We start from the raw sequence: 13,315 nt of genomic DNA on the forward strand, positions 1-13,315 counted from the left end.
TCGACGCCCCGACCGGAAGCAGGGTTGAGTCTTTGCCGTTAGAATTTCGAAAATTAGTCGGCTTTTTATAACCGTAACGATCCGTTCGCGTTTAAAATTAACTTTTATCCGCGACCTTGCCGTATCGTAAAAGATTTAATTCATGGAGAGAGAAATTAACATCCGTTAAGAAAAAATCTTTACCTTCCGATTATTTTCTAGCAAGGAAATAATAAATGTACCGTACAAATTTCAACCTTCTATCTTAAGAATTTCATTCGATCGGTTAAAATCTTTCTTAATAAGTAATACGTATAAAAATGGAATCCTTACTCTTTACAAATGTAACTATAGGGTGCTTAGAAAACGAATTCGATACTTTCTATTGGTCGAAACAATGTTTAATCTCTCAGTATTTTATAACATAATATGTTCCAGAATAAACTTGCCCGTTGGCTAACAATAAGTAGAAAGGTGTTCAATATCTTTCTAATCCGGTTGTACCAGTGCGACAACGTGCATCGTGGTAATCGTGAAACACGAAAGGATTTAAACTTATGCAACCCCTTTTCGGAATCTTGCTCGCATGTTCGAACCTTCACGGAACATCGTTACGACACCTCATCCCCGGTATTCTCCTAACTAAACAACAGCTAAACGAGGCTGCCAATTTTCAGTAACAAAAGGGCATCATCGGGCCCAACGAGGGGCCAACGTGAGTGGTGGGGATGAGGGCCTGAAGCCGATATCGGGAGCGAAGTACGAGCCGAACGCGTCCGAAGAGGTGAACGAAGATGCCCGAGGAGGATGGTGGGAACGCGTGGCATGGAGTGTTCTCACCAGCTCGCTCTCTCTCTCGGGGCGCCTAGGCTACGAGGAGCGCCTCTACGAAGCAAGGTTGCTGCCGCTACGGCGACGCGCTTCTGCTGTCACGTCTCTGCTGACGTCGCTGCGACAACCTGCCGCGAGGTTATCGCGACTTCGTCGTGAAGTCGTGTCGGAGAAAAATCGAAATTGAAATCCTCTATGGTCGTTTACCACTTTGAATGCCTTTTAACAAAGAAGGATATTAAAAAATGCCTATTTTTGATATCGCTTGGAAATGAAAAAATTCACTCCTTATTCCCGAGTAACGACGAGAAAATTTTTAAGAGTAACGACAAGAAAGTTGTTTCATTGTTTTTTCTTCGTACTAACAACGCGTTCTCCGACTTTGTACTCATGAGAGTGTGCAAGTATGGCTACCAGGTTGGTTTTACTTTTGGTTTTAAATGTGTACGCAAAATATTTTAAACCGTTGAAACGTAAATGTAGTTTCGTTTTTAGTAAAATGGTGTTAATCGATTCCACATCGGTGCGATGTTTTTTATAATCGATACGATACGATGGTGTTGCAATTTGAAATTCAAAATCTCCCCTGTCATTCATACGACCAGCATAACAATCAGGTGCTTGCTTCGGGGCGTATGTTCCGTATTCGTAGTCGTACCGGAGGAAATTCGAAATTCCACCATGGATGTTTACCACCGTGAACAACGCCTTTTAATAAAAGTTAACCGAAATCGAGTAGACGTCTTCAACGCAGACCTTGCGCGCGCGCCACAATTTAAACAGATCGGGGAATTTACCGTATTTACTCGTTTCGTGTTGCGTGGGGTCCAAATAAGTTTCGGAATACAAAACGTGGCGAGACTTCCAAATTGCTTTCTCGAAAGTTCCCGTCAATTGGTTAGCACCGTTAGACCCTCTTAAGAAACGTAGAAACGCGAATCAGTGACCACTTGTAATCAATTTGCAAGATGTTACGCGCAAGACATGGCTACCGTTGGGAAACTTTACAAACTGTTCGCTGTTTTCGATGACTCTGCGTAAACTTACGCATCCATTCATTCTAAGACAATATTCACTTTCAAACTCAGTTGATCGTAGAGGGATCAAGACTGTATCATTGTTATAAAAAGGACTTTGAAATCGTCGTAGGATTCGATCAATTGCAGCTCTCTATCGAGCTTTCCAATGTTGAAAAAATTCGTCGTCTAATTAACACCTTTCGGGAAAGCGATTGGAACACTCGTTGCTCGTATTCGATTCTAATCCCTCCAGATTGCGCAAAATTCCCGTTCGAGCGGAAGAAGGTTCGCAGGGGTCTGCGTCGTGAATGGTTCTAGGTAAGGGAGGATTATGTACCCCGCAATTTCGCAAGTGTCCAGAATCTAGAGGTATCGAGGGACCGGAGCGAACCAGCAATTAAAGCGGATGACGTCCTCGGTCGAGTGGTTCCTTGTACTTACGAGCGCATCTGCCTCGCGATGATGTAACGCGACGTTTTGACAATGGCGTTCCTTTAAACGGCAATCGACGTGGCCCGTTCCTCGAAAAGCTCGTCGCCGCAGCTCTATGCAAATTTCTACGGTGGTCCTATTGGGGGACGGTCACCTCCGGTGAAATTTGTCATTTCGAACGAGTTAGTTCGCAAGTAAACCGGCTATTAGGCCTGGAGAAATCGGCTGCCGCTGCTTGTTTTGCAGCGAGAACGCGGTATTGTCTAGCTTTTAGTTTATGCGAGAAGGCTGCACGAATAAAAGGAAAAGCAGACGTCCCACTGGTTACGCATGGCGAGCTGTGCCATCCGTTCTCGTACCGGGTGATTTTATTTATTTATTTATCGTGCCATTTTACGGGCAATGGTTCGTTCGATATCGATTTGTTTATTTCTACCGATGTTCAATTATAATAGTAACACATTTATCTCCGTTTTGTACAATTTTTCTTCGTTTTCTCACAATCGTAAGAAAATTTCTCCTTGAGAAATTTGAAACATCTCGCAAAGTATAATAATTCATTCTTCGAACAGCTTATTCTGGTAATTTTATGTACGAGAGAATCGTAAGAATTGGATACGTTTAAAAAAACATATAACGCAGTTTTAGAAAGGAATGGAATTGCAGTTTTTCGATACCTCGTTGCAGTTGGAAAGAAAGTGAATTATTTTGGACTATTTTTTCTATTCTCAATGAAAAAGGAGTCACTCGTGTTGTTCGCCTTGTATATCCATTGTATTTGAAATCCAATTACGTTACAATAAATTTAGACTCCACATGGAAGTAATCACAGAGTTTGGTAAGAAATGCAATTACCGACAGTTTTTCCTTCCGTTTAATATTTTTTGGAACTCAGAATTTTATCAGACGCTATCAACGTTATTACCGAATACAGCGGAATAGACTCGAGATAGTTAATAAAAGTGTTTGTACTCAGCCGAAAATTAAATTCGAATCCCTATGGTATTATCGGTAATTCCATATGATCGATTTTCTCGTTAAATGGTCAGAAAATGTACAAAATTATTTATTGGTAACTCACGAGCACGTGAATCGTTTTAATCGAGGAGGTAGGCAGGAGGAGGTACAGGCAGAGGAAAATCGGAAAAGCCTTTGACGTCAGTGACGATCCTTATGGACTAATTCTAGTCGTATCGCCAGCATTATCGATTCACTTAAACACGGAGAATAGCTAAGCGCCAGGGAATTCCACCGCCGTCATTAAACTGCATAATAACGGTTGATGCCCTAGTCTCCGGTTTGGAAAGCCGATTACGACACAGTTCGTTATCGGATTTACTAGATAGTTCGAAGTTACCACGATTTGAAATGTTCCGTGGAAGTAGCAGTTCATCTAACAGCAACGACGACCAACTCTCCGTACTTCGTTTTAAGGAAATGTCCTTCGACGTGCATTAACGGGGAATACGAGGTCATCGATGACACCATGAAAGGAAACCGTAGTGCTGAAATCGTTGTATCAGCTGGAGCAAATGTGCTCGTGCTGCGTATAAATCTTGGGGTGCTGAACAATGGATCGGTCCAGTACAGTTTGCTGGGGGAGCTCTTCTTATTATAGTCTTCGATTCGGACGGCGAAAAATAACGGCACGCGCCAGAAAACGTGCAACCGATTTATCGATTTGTGGAAAGAACAGCTTGTGCCGAAAAAATTGATGACGCGTGAGACGCAAAAAGCAATACTTTGTAGAACATTTCTAGAATTTCACGAGTATCTTGTCGAATAATAATGCAATGCTAATAAGAATAGGAATTTTATGTATAATAATAAATTAAAATTTCTTCTTATCAGCGAAATTTAAGTTTAAAGTCTAGAAATCAAGGACAGAAAAATGTTAACAAAAAATGAATCGTTTTCTTGCAAATATTGCGGATTTCGTTAAGTTTTAATAAATATATTTCAGGTTAATCGTGTTTAAATTTTTGGATAAGATCATAACATCTTTTCAAATATTCAATATCATACAAAATCATAAATTTGTACAAGAATATGTATATCCTGAGCAAAGCAGAAATAAAACACGTTGTTTCTGAAAATCATCGAAGGGGCCTCCTGTACTCGATAATGTTATTTTATATCAATATTGTTATTAATATAATCGACCAATGGATAATAAATTAGGCGTTCTCCATATCGTTGAACTTATTATAAATAATTATAGTAATGATCGTAGACTCTGAAAGTTGAAACCATTCAGCTATTGCTTTTAGTTCTTTTATGTTCTGCGCCTTGAATTTTAAAGACCATAATTATATATCCAATTTCTGCTACATCAACCCGTATAATTTCTTCCAATGTCCGCGTATAAAGTTCAATTAAACTATTTTTTAACAAATAAAGAAAATTCGTACATCATTTTTTCTCGTAGTATCTACCCAATATGGAACTTGTTTTAATCGATAGTCGTCCACGCAACATCATTATCGTTACTTTACGTTACGTTACGACCAACCAGTAAGCCAACTTTCTTTAAAAAATTCTACTTTTCTACGTTTGAGTATTTAGAGTCTTAATTTTAAAAATAGATCGTAATCGCTAGAATTTTACGACGAGAATGGAAATTAAAACGGGGAAACTTTGAAAACGAATCAATTCGGATAGCTTACGTCGCGACGAAAGTCAATCCTAGCTGCAAAAAATTCTACTTTTCCACGTTTAAGTACTTAGAGTCTTAATTTTAAGAATAGATCGTAATCGCTAGAATTTCACGACGAGAATGGAAATTAAAACGGGGAAACTTTGAAAACGAATCAATTCGGATAGCTTACGTCGCGACGAAAGTCAATCCTAGCTGTAAAAAATTCTACTTTTCTACGTTTAAGTACTTAGAGTCGTCTTAATTTTAAAAATAGATCGTAATCGCTAGAATTTCACGACGAGAATGGAAATTAAAACGGGGAAACTTTGAAAACGAATCAATTCGGATAGCTTACGTCGCGACGAAAGTCAATCCTAACTGCAAAAAATTCTACTTTTCTACGTTTAAGTACTTAGAATCGTCTTAATTTTAAAAATAGATCGTAATCGTTAGAATTTTACGGCGAGAATGGAAATTAAAACGGGGAAACTTTGAAATCGAATCAATTCGGATAGCTTGCGTCGCGATGAAAGTCAATTCTAGCTGTAAAAAATTCTACTTTACCTACGTTTAAGTACTTAAAATCGTCTTAATTTTAAAAATAGATCGTAATCGTTAGAATTTCACGACGAGAATGGAAATTAAAACGGGGAAACTTTGAAAACGAATCAATTCGGATAGCTTACGTCGCGACGAAAGTCAATCCTAGCTGTACATATGGATCGTTTCAAGATGCACACGTGATATATTCGACCTTACAGATCGGCGCCCCTTATTCTAACCCGAAGGGAAATCCCTTCGCGACGTTTGAAGGGTGCCGAGCATCTTGGACCCTGCGTTAAAGGGACCACAAACCGTGAGCAAGGAGGGAGCCAAGGACAATGCATTGCGCAAAATGCTTTTCTTACCGGCGAAGGAAGGGGAGTCTGGCACGCGACCAACGTCACCTGCCCGTACTACGACCTACTGAAGTCCTTGTATCGATTTTCTTACACGCAGCTGCGATGTCGTGGTTTCTTGCGTCGATCAGCGGACCGAGACGCCTTCGTGTCGTTATCGTCGGCGTCAGATGGCAGAAACGTTGAGATTCCCAGTTTCGTGGGATTTCTAGGTGATTTTGCGTTACCTCGACTCGAAATCGGAGGCGTTTCCGTGCACCTGCTACTTGCCCGAGTTCGAGAAAATGGCTTCTCGTGTTACATACGCTCGAAACTTTTCGATAGAGCGGAATATACGAGTATTTCCCGATGATGAAATTTATAACGTATTCAACGATTGCTCCTTGCTCGATGGTGATTTTATTTATTCGTTACGAAAATAACGTTATTAAAAATGACCCTTACTCTTAGATACGTGCACATTGTCTTATCAATCCCGGTTCTGCCGTATTATTCGACCAGGTGTATCTTCATAGATCGCGTTTGAAGATTTCTCGACTGTTTCGAAAAGGTTCGAGGCACACGTGGTCCTTGCTTTTCTCCCGCGTAAAGCAGTTTTCGTGTTTCCGTGTTCGGTAAACGATAAACGCGAGTTTTGTGCCGAGTACGATCAACTTGTTCGTTTCTTCGTCTTCGTCCAGGAACGTTTACCACGATCACCATCGAGAACAATTTCCATCGACGAACAAAGGTACGGAAGAAACGATTCGTTGAAAGTAGCCCCTCGCGGGCCGCGATAATCGTCTCCTCGATCGATTCTCGGGCCCGATCCGTGGAGGGCCAGCACGCCACGCGAAGTCACACGAAAGAATTCCACCTCGAAGACCGCGCACTGATAAATGCCCGAAAAATTCCAGGTGTAAGCGACACCGGGCCAAGAGGGACGCGTGCCGTTTTCCCACGTGTGCACCCCTCGCGAATCCACTTCATTCTCTTTACACGATCCGCTCCCCTTATTTCTTCTTCGTCGTCGTCGTCGTCGTCGTCGTCGTCGTCGTCGTCGTCGTCTTCTTCGGGCCCCGTGATTTCGGGCCCTTCCCCCGATCCGTGCACCCCGCAGATGTCCCACTCGAGATTTCGGGGACCCCCCTACGGGCCACGGTGCGATCGACGTCACGCCACGTGACGTGTGCATCGCGTGACGTCACCAGCATGTGCCAAGGAATCCCTCGTGACGTAACGAGGGGTGCACGGGGATAACAATCTCTTTTCTTTTTCGTAAGTCGATCTAGCCAAGGTGAACGGTGAATGGTAATGGCACGGGGGGTCGTGGGATCGTGAAATTCGCAGATGCCAGCCTCGAGACAGATGCAAAGGAGCACGTGTGTCTTTGATGCGTGCGTGTTTCTTGCGTGACGGAGAAGCGCGGTATCGAAATATTTGGGAATTTGTGCACACACGGGGAGCACACCGGATGAAAAGAGGGAACGAGTTTCTCCTTCCTGATTCTTTCGATGCCTTTGCTTTCGTGTTTCCTCGGTATTACCAGGCTCGAATCGAAGAGTGGTTCCGTCCCTCCTGTAACTTCAACTCGTTCGAGGATAACGGGGATTCTCTACTGTAAACGTTCGAGAAGAAATCGATCAATTTTTTGCTACACGTTTTCGTACAATTTTAAATGCTAAAAATACATTTCCAGATTATTAAATCGAAATCCGGTAAACCAAAAGCGCAATTAAAAACGATGTTGACGTTTCATTTGATTGTTTTTCACGAGTTCAATTTCCATCGAGCGAATTGTTATCGACGTTTTGGATGCGTAAACTTTCTTCTCCTTTTTGCACGAAGCTTACTCGATTCTATGTGCCCTCGTTTCTTTCAAGACTAGGTTAATCTTCCATAACATGTAACGTACGTACAACAGCTGTGAGTGCAGACTTGTTATTGTTAAATTTCGGATTATGCAAAATATGCCGGAATGTCCTGCAGTTTGCTTAAGTAGGACATGCATTTGCATCTGAAGACGAGTGGTCTCGTCCTTTGCACAGTAATTAGAAGATTCTCTTTCCTATAACGAGACTTCTGTAAAGAGAACGAATCAACGAGTTTTGGCCAGACCACTCGAACAACCGAGTTAAAAATTGTTAACGCTATTGTTTCTCGCGCTAGATTGCAGCGAGACTTTCTAAATTGTTTTTAAGCCCGTATGTCATCGCATCGGAATCGTCCACCATGAGAACTGCTCTCCAGCTGCTTATACCGGTATCGCGTGACATGTGCGTGATTATGACGCTATCGTTATGGGAATGCCACCATTGCGATACAGAACAGCTTTGTTCCTTCTACCTTTGGTTTCGATGAAACAATTATAATTTCGGGATCTATGTTTGCCCATTTTTAATTACGTTACCCCGTTGCGAGTAAATGATGTATCAATGATAACGGATACAATCGCACAACACGCACCGACATAATATTAGAAACCAGGACAACGATGTATCTACATTGTTGCAGGTATCTTTATGCTCGCAACGTAACGCACAAAATATTGCTACACACACGTAACGGTAGACCAATTTTTTTTAACACATTAATTAACACACCTCTGATATTTTATATACATTTTTTTCATATCGAATTTTGTAGCGCCTCGATTGACAAATGATACTGATAAGGTTTAGCAAATCTCTTATATTGGCTGTACTGCGCAATGTATAAAGTGTATGTGAACTCTAAGACTGATTGCAAACTCTGCAACTATTAAAAAATGAACCGATTTTCCTCGTAGAATCTTTCGAAATGGAGCATATTTTTGTAAATGATCTTTTATGAAATGTGGATACAATTTTAAAGACGAATTCACTATATTCAGAAAGTAAAGAAGTTGGCAAATGATCAACCTGATAAACATACTTCATTATTTTTGTACACCGAATTTAAAATAAAAAATTAAAAAATTAAATCTAACAATGGAAAATTAGTTTTCGAAATCAACAATCCTGATCTTCCTAATTACAATCTTCTTTAAATTTGTCTCCGGTTCAGTAATTTATAATTTGCTTTTCCATTTTGTCTAAGACTTTGTAGTGCCTTCTTTGCTCCAAAAGATTAGGTATATTCAAAGACTATAAAGAGGCTAGGTATTATTTGTGAAAGTGTACACAAACCGATACCACTTTAATGAAATTTAATTCACAGTTAACAAGACATGATTACGCATTAACATACGATGTCGTATGTTGGGACCACCGTGAGAATGCGCGATGAGTTATCAGCAGAATTCCCATGGATGCCTCGACACCTGGCAGAATGTGGTGGCGGTCGAAAAAGTTTTGTCCTCAAAAGAGGCCGAGATCCGGTCGTGGTGTGTGCTCGAACGTTCTTTCCGATAGACAATAATTGTCTGTTAATAACGTCCGGTGGGGCGCTGACGCACATGGCAAATAGTTTAACTCGTCGTGACAGATGTTATTAGAAGCGCCTCGGTCTGAAAAGGCGTATCGCGCCTTCCATACGATTATTGTTTAATGGTTACACACTGAATATCACAAATTTAATCTCGAAACATTGAAGCACCAATTACAATTGTTTGAACAATTATTTAGAACTGTGGTAATATGTTTTCTCAAAACATGACAGCATATTTACTGTTACTACTGGATATATTATACAATTTTTGGTATGAGAATTGGTAAAAATGAATAAATTATTATAAAAATTGAAAATTGATGTTTATTTTTATTTTCTTGTTTCGTATCGAGATAAACTGTGTATAGATGCCTTTTAAATTCATTTTTGAGCTGATTCTAATTGACAAGCTGAGAATCAATAAACGAAATTTAGGAAACGTTTGATTGCAAGAGATTGGTGTCGTAAGATCTGAAATACCGTCTGGTGATTTTAAAGCGAGTTCTTCCTATAAGGACGGCGATTCTTGAAACTACGTGCAATCGAACCACCGAAGTTAGTAAAACTGCGTCAACGTTACTATTAGACAGATTTGAATTCTATTCGAATAACATCGAATAAACTTTTATCTAGATATTCTCCAAATGAAATATTTTTATTCCAATAATTTATTCGAATAATCTTTATTCGTTATTTAAAGTTTCCGTCGGTAACAAATCCATCTAGAAAAAACTGTTGTTTGAATAGAAGTTACGCAAATAAACTGTTATTAACTATTCGAATAATTAATTTTTGGAATAACTAATAATGTTTCTTTTGAATAAACTTTTTAAGCACGTGAAACTTTATTTGTTACCGATAAAGACTGTGAATAAAGAAGTAACGATTATCCAAAGAAATTATTCGAAGGAAAATATTTTATCTAGGTAACCATAAAAAAAGAAGGTTTATTCGAAGTTATTCGAAAAACACCCAAGTCTAATCAACAGATACAGCCGAACAGGCCATTTGAATGTAAGAATATACCTTATTAGACAAAAACTAATAACATTAATTTATGTCCCGTTTGAAACCATATACCACCTATCTGAAACAATTTTCATTGAACGTTTTATTTACAGAGTTACTGAAATTGCTTTCGGAGTCCTGACAACCTAAATCTAACAGAACTTTAGTGGGAGCTTTGTATCTCTCGAATTTCCCTTCAAAGAATTCCCAGGTATGCAGATACCTGCGCACCTTTCAGTGTATCAACTTAATACGGAGTAGTTATAAAATCGACTGCTATTTTTGAGCAAAGAAAATAAGGTTTAGTTTGCAAATCATCCGCAATAGTATTATTATCTGTCGGTAATACAGATTTGATGTTGACAAATCGTTTACTATTGGTAGATTAAGAAGAAACATACGATACTTAGTCGACACTTAGTCACGATAGAAACCATACTCAACCGAAGGAGGAGGAATCGATAATGACGAAAACGGTAACAAAAACTAGTACCATTCGTCGTTTGTAATTTTGTTGAATCTATCGACCATTGAAACAATAAATTCAATTCCTTTCACAAATTAAGCTTGAAATATCCTAGCAACGCAAAATTCAAAATATTTACAAACGTGCGGTTATCCTACGAGATGTAAATAGATACATCAACATAGAATACACGATTTATCTTACGCGGAAAAGAATCACACAATCTGAAATATCGATCTCGAATGGTATCAGTGGTTTATAGCGCGATCTATGTTCACAGATGTATACTAGATATGAATTAAATATTGCAGATGTTTTTTTATATCACGGATCTCTGACGTCTCCTTACCATTTCAGTGTCAAATCCATTTTTATCGATTCAGAAAGGTATAAGATTTGACCGGTAGGGGCGATAAGAATTAAAACTATGTCTGTTCACAACAGTAACAACTTATCCAAATATGGTTGAAATTGAAATCAATTTGTATGTAGCAAGAATTCTAAAAATCTATATGTCTTTGCGAGAAACTTGTGTACACAATGGAATGTTTCTTCGTCTATTAAATCAAATGAATTAATTTGTAAACTGATAAGACGAATAAAACATAACCTAACTTCCGCATCCTGCATTCGAGCTCATCTTACAATAAACCGTATACGGAAGATCGCAACCATTTGCTCATATTATTTGCTATGCAATTAATAATTGAATTACGTTACTACTGATAATACAATTGTTAATTATATACTAAATAATATCTACTGATTAGGTTTTACCTCGTGAAGGTTGCAGCGTATGGAAACCCACCCTACACAGCCAACCTCCTTTAAACAGAATTTTTATTTATCTATACTTTCCTATCATGATTGTGGTCGGATCACTGTTCGAAGAACCAACAAAGAAGGGGGTTCATACCCTAATAATTATTAAAAATTTATTTAATCAATTAAATAAATATGGTAAAAATACGTAATTTTAATCATAAGAAAAGGTTAATTTAATATAAATAATTATTTTATTTTCCATAAATAAATATGTACTACCTATATTTAGATAATGGTATTATGTAAATTAAGAATCTACTTGATAATGAGTAACCATGACATAAGTCGATTCAAAATGGAACACCATGTTTTACAAAAGTTAAATAGAAATGCACAAATAAAACGTAGTTACATAAAAATCAATATCGATTATTCGTTCATAAACGAGCGCTGATAATTAAAGTAAGTAGACTTCCTAAATAAAAACTAATGTAGATAATTAAACACTGTAGTGTTTTCTATTTCTTATAAAGTAGATTTCTGCCTATATGACCACAATATAAGAGCCTACCTAACCCTTAAATAATTTGATATGCCTTTCTAACCCTACCTATATAATATTTAGAATAATGCAGACAAATACAGAAAACATCTTATATGTTTCCTTACTCTGTTGGTCATTGATGTCACGAAGATTTTCCTGAAACATAAACTGAAAAATATTAAATTTGTGTTACAAAGTGGTTTTCCAAGAATAATAAAATTTAAAATGCGTATTATAGACACTTTCACCACTTCTGTTCCAGATTTACATCAACTTCTATTCTTTATTTTTCATATTTCATTTTCATAGGTTTCCGTAAACCTACAGTTTCGATATAAATATTCATATACACATGTTCCGCAACAAAAATTTTGTTTAATGAATTCGTACATGTACAAACACAAATTTAACATTCTTTATTAAATAAAAAATAAATCATACTCCCGAGAGCAACCACGTGGGGAGTTTTCTTATTCGAAACATTAATCAAATCCCGTACACAAGCATCTTATATTGGATAGCGAGATTAGCTACCTCGTGACTCAGGAAGAATTCTCAGTTTCAATTCTCAAATTTTGGGCATATAGACAGATCGCAACATTAATTTAAAACGCGATCAGTACTCATTCGAGATACTACTTTACAACGCAATCAGTACTTATTTGCTATAATACTTTAAAACGTAATCAGTATTCACTCGCAACACCAATTCAAACCGCAAATTGCCCAACATCACTGAATGAGGGGTCGGCACATGCATGTAAAATATACATGCACCGACCAATAAACAAACTAACTATTACATAATTAACTACTACATAAGCTACAGGAGAGTACAATGACAAAGTAGTAAGAGGAATGACTATCAGTCTTCGAATCTTCATTCGAAGAATGCCATTTGTTGCAGCCTTCTCTCGAGACAGTTTGTCTAGGCCTCTTCGGCATACCAGCCTTTTCTTTCTTCGAGCAGCATTGCCCAATCTGAAATTCCTAGACCCGAGAGTGCAGCACGCGTGCAACCAACGTTTCCAGGGACTGTTGATTGTGCAGTGCACATGTGAAAAATCTCGAGCGTGGCCGCATCTGTGAAAACTAAAGTAGAGAAATCCAAAGAATAGAAAGGAATGCTAAAAGCAAAAGGTATGTCCGTTCAGATCAGCTATCAACTTTACAAATTGTCCTACAGGTGGAGGTACGTTACGCGAAAACGTGCCTATCCGAATTGAGAATGTGACGATCTGTCCTGGCCCTTACCTACTTATTTTTAATGCATATACCAGAAGTAATTTTCCTATATAACCTTATATTTAAAAAATGGTAAAATATAATCTCTTAAACACATCCACG

Source organism: Ptiloglossa arizonensis, chromosome 12, assembly GCF_051014685.1.
Source record: "Ptiloglossa arizonensis isolate GNS036 chromosome 12, iyPtiAriz1_principal, whole genome shotgun sequence".
NCBI lineage: Eukaryota > Metazoa > Arthropoda > Insecta > Hymenoptera > Colletidae > Ptiloglossa > Ptiloglossa arizonensis.